The sequence below is a fragment of the Montipora foliosa genome, unplaced genomic scaffold (genome assembly GCF_036669935.1).
Source record: "Montipora foliosa isolate CH-2021 unplaced genomic scaffold, ASM3666993v2 scaffold_425, whole genome shotgun sequence".
Taxonomy (NCBI): domain Eukaryota; kingdom Metazoa; phylum Cnidaria; class Anthozoa; order Scleractinia; family Acroporidae; genus Montipora; species Montipora foliosa.
Genome location: NW_027179729.1, coordinates 140,001 through 145,000, shown reverse-complemented (window position 1 = coordinate 145,000; position 5,000 = coordinate 140,001). Strand labels below are relative to the sequence as shown.

The following is a 5,000-nucleotide window of genomic DNA, read 5'->3' as shown; positions in this document are numbered from 1 at the left end:
AAATCCCATAACACAGTTCATTTTGTCGGGTTATTTCCATTAAAACAGTGGATATCCAGTTCACTGAAGCATGATACAGTCCCGAGAGTAATAATTAAATTGCATTGTTTTAATGTAAAGAACCTCTAAAACGTATAGCATTATGGGATGGGAAAATAGTCTGTTGGTCGCTTTCAAAAATACCATAATAGTCTTTGATTGCTGAACCAAATTTTGCATAAGCATTATTTTTACTCTCTCTTGAAACCATTTTAAGTCTCAAGAGAAACTGTAAACAAATTTTGGAGGGAAGACAAAAAGTATTATAGTATTTTGAAAGTGGCCTATTGGATATTGAAATGGAGCCTGATAAGGAAAACGATATTTATGAAGAGTCAGACGACCGAGATGGCGAGGAAATCGAACGCTAGTTGGAGACCTGATGAGGAAAACGACATTTATGAAGAGTCAGACGACCGAAATGACGGAGAATCGAATACTAGTTGGAGACGTGATGAGGAAAACGATATTTATGAAGAGTGAGACGACTGAGATGGCGAGGAATCGAATACTGGTCGGAGACCTGATAAGGAAAACGATATTTATGAAGAGTCAGACGACCGAGATGTCAGGAAATCAAACACTGGTTGGAGACCTAATAAGGAAAACGATAGTTATGAAGAGTAAGACGACCGAGATGGCGAGGAATCGAATACTGGTCGCAGACCTGATGAGGAAAACGATATTTATGAAGAGTCAGATGACTGAGATGACAGGAAATCGAATACTGGTTGGAGACCTGATAAGGACAACGATATTTATGAAGAGTCAGACGACCGAGATGACAGGAAATCGAATACTGGTCGGAGACCTGATAAGGAAAGCGATATTTATGAAGAGTCAGACGACTGAGATGGCGAGGAATCGAATGCTGGTCGGACACCTGTTGAGGAAAACGATATTTATGAATAGTCAGACGACCGAGATGACAGGAAATCGAACACTGGCTGGAGACCTGATAAGGAAAACGACATTTATGAAGAGTTAGACGACCCAAATGACAGGGAATCGAATACTGGTTGGAAACCTGGTAAGGAAAACGATATTTATGAAGAGTCAGACGACCGAGATGACAGGAAATCGAACACTGGTTGGAGACCTGATGAGGAAAACGATATTTATAAAGAGTCAGACGACCGAAATGACACGGAATCAAATACTGGTTGGAGACCTGATAAGGAAAACGATATTTATGAAGAGTCAGACGACTGAGATGGTAAGGAATCGAATACTGGTCGGAGACCTAATAAGGAAAGCGATATTTATGAATAGTCAGACGACCGAGATGACAGGAAATCGAACACTGGTTGGAGACCTGATAAGGAAAACGATATGAAGAGTCAGACGACCGAGATGAAAGGGAATCGAATACTGGTCCGACACCTGATAAGGAAAGCGATATTTATGAAGAGTGAGACGACCGAGATGACAAGGAATCGAATACTGGTTGGAGACCTGATGAGGAAAACGATATTTATGAAGAGTCAGGCGACCAAAATGACAAGGAATAAAATACTGGTTGGAGACCTGATAAGGAAAGCGATATTTATGAGGGGTCAGACGACCGAGATGACAGGAAATCGAACGCTGGTTGGAGACCTGATGAGGAAAACGACATTTATGAAGAGTCAGACGACCGAAATGACAGGGAATCAAATACTGGTTGGAGACCTGATAAGGAAAATAATATTTATGAAGAGTCAGACGACTGAGATGAAAGGAAATCGAACACTGGTTGGAGACCTGATAAGGAAAAAAATATTTATGAAGAGTCAGACGACCCAGATGACAGGGAATCGAATACTGGTTGGAGACCTGATAAGGACAACGATATTTATGAAGAGTCAGACGACCGAGATGACAGGGAATCAAATACTGGTTGGAGACCTGATGAGGAAAACGATATTTATGAAGAGTCAAACGACCGAAATGACAGGGAATCGAACGCTTGTTGGAGACCTGATAAGGAAAGCGATATTTATGAAGAGTCAGACGACCGAGAAGGCGAGGAATCAAATACTGGTTGGAGACCTGATGAGGAAAACGATATTTATGAAGAGTCAGATGACCGAGATGACAGGGAATTGAATACTGGTCGGAGACCTGATAAGGAAAACGATATTTATGAAGAGTCAGACGACCGTAATGACAGGGAATCGAACACTGGTTGGAGACCTGATAAGGAAAGCAATATTTATGAAGAGTCAGACGACTGAGATGACAGGAAATCGAACACTGGTTGGAGACCTGATAAGGAAAGCGATATTTATGAAGAGTCAGACGACCGAGATGGCGAGGAATCAAATACTAGTCGGAGACCTGATGAGGAAAACGATAGTTATGAAGAGTCAGACGACCGTAATGACAGGGAATCGAACACTGGTTGGAGACCTGATAAGGAAAGCGATATTTATGAAGAGTCAGACGACCGAGATGGCGAGGAATCAAATACTGGTCGGAGACCTGGCAAGGAAAACGATATTTTTGAAGAGTGGAGTGAGAAACGGGGAAGAGAAACGATTGGGAAATACGTCTGCGTTTGCAGGCTAACGACCAAGATGATAGGGAATCGAATACTTGTTGAAGACCTGATGAGGAAAACGAATTCCACAAGGAGTTAAAGAAGCCCAACTGGAAACAAGGAAATTTTTTACATTTCCATAGCTTTGTGATAGTAACACCATTAAAATAAATTTGAAACTCACGAGGAAACTTTTTAATGCCCAGTTGTGTTCTTTACAGTTATCTACAGACCACTTTCATTCTTTTGTATTTATGTTAATTAGACCTCTTTCCCTCATTTTGAATTTGCTCGTTGTAGCGAGGCTAGGAAAGCTTATTAGCATTAACATAGAAGAATATTTTATTTGGCCACCATTATGAAAAAAATCTATACATGATGATGTGATTTCACTGTAAGTTACAACTCCAAAATCTAAATTACAAAGCAGTTTTAAGAGGCCATTTCCGAGTTCATGTCTGTCTCCTCTTCAGAGCGAGTCTAACTTCACATCTGAATGAAAACTAATTAAGGACTGTGCCTGCTAATTCAAAGGTATTTTTGCGCGGTTTATTGAATATGCGGGAAATGCAGATCTTAACAAGCGTTATTGAAATCCAAAAAGAAAATTGGGGGTAACCACGCATTTTTCAAAGATAATTAATCAACAATATTTTAAAAAATCTTTCAAAGACAAAGTAATGAATGGCATTCTTTTCCAAAGTGAAGCTTAATGATCTCTGAAAAATGCGTGGTTACCCCCAATTTTCTTTTTGGATACCAAGAGCACTTGCAAAATTCTGCTTTCTCCGCATGGTTTTGAACCGCGCAAAAATATCCCTGTATTAATAAGCACCACTCATAGGAAATCCGAGTATCTTGAGATGCGCAGAACGTATGCACAATAACAATAGTAGGCACCGTTCTTAAATTATTTTTCATTCTTATGTAAAGTAGAACTTTATTACCATCACAAAAACTTCGCAGTTAGACTCGCTTTGAAGAGGAGGCAAACACGAACTCGGAAATGACATGCGCATGCGCCGGAATGCTGAATGATCTTCTAAAAATTGACCACTGTAGAGAAAAGCTGACATTTCAATATTGGTCCGTTTTCAGATGCCACACAAACTGAAGTACGACAAAAACGAACTTGTTTTCACTACTAGTCTTTTTTGTGGGCGAGGAATAAAGAAAACACGTCCTAGAAAATTTGAAAATTCTTTGTCGTCAACTCTTTTCCTTCCAACCAAGGGGTAATTGGCACCAAACAGACAAAAAAGGAATTAGAATTGGTTGGGTGGTCATTGTTTGGGCCTCTCTCGGAGTTAAAGGTAAAATAAAATCGGAATTTCGTTTCATTCCCAAGTATGCGTCCCTCGATTGACCAAAAGAATTTCTGTTGACTAAAAATTGGCCTACTTGCATTGCAGGGTCTACAACTTGCATGTGATACAAGTGATTCTGTCAGTATTGATGTGCTGATAGGAACAGATTATTACCGGTCTTTCTTCACTGGGAATATCATTAAGGGAGATCCCTATGGACCAGTAGCCCTTGCAACCAATTTGGTTGGGTTTTGTCAGGACCAACTGTGAGCTCAAAGTTGACAAGGTCATGCACAGTGAATTTGAGTTCAACGCATGTGTTAAAGATAGAGTCCACAGAGATAAGTGATATAAACGATGATCTGCAGAAATTTTGGGACTTAGAAACTTTGGGCATTAAGGGACATGAAACTTCAGTCTATGACAAGTTTTCAAATGACATCACATTTACTGGGAAGAGATACCAGGTCAAGTTACCTTACAATCAACTCATGTTACCAGACAATTATACGGTGGCATTGCGTAGACTGACAACAACAATTAAGTAACCTCAAGAACCAACCAGAAATTCTAAGGCAGTATGATGGTGTGATCAGAGAGAAAATGCACAGTGGTGTGGTTGAAATGGTACCACATGATCAAATACTACCGCCTGGAGATGTTCTCTATCTTCCACACAGGAGAGTTGTGAGACGTGACAGAGATACAGCTAAAGGGAGAAGTTGTATATGATACCTCATCTAAAGTGTTTGAGCCTACATTGGACCTTCCTCTTAATCCCTTGTTATTTGACATTTTGCTGAGATTGAACCTGAACACAGGGACTTTTTGAGATTTTTATGGGTCAAAGATCCAAACAAGGAAAGTCCGGAGGTCATGGCATTATGTTTTGCACATGTGGTGTTTGGTGTAAACTTAAGTCCTTTCATTCTAAATGACATAATCAGACACCATTTGAACACATGTTTGCCAGTTTACAGTGCACTTGCAAGAGAGCTGTTGAAGACTTTATATGTTGATGACTATGTCTCTGGAAATGGTGACGTGGATAGTGCGTTCAAATTGTCTAAGGAGATAAAGCTCTGCCTTAAGTCAGGCGGCTTCAATATGAGAAAGTGGAGTAGCAATTCAGG

At 40.1% G+C, this 5,000-nt stretch overlaps 1 protein-coding gene across 1 annotated transcript in view; it reads right to left on the bottom strand.

Moving 5' to 3' along the window:
• Positions 1-5,000, bottom strand: part of LOC137988657 (exonuclease 3'-5' domain-containing protein 2-like) — a 32,089-nt gene that overhangs the window by 7,554 nt on the left and 19,535 nt on the right. The gene's annotated exons all lie outside the window — the stretch shown is intronic.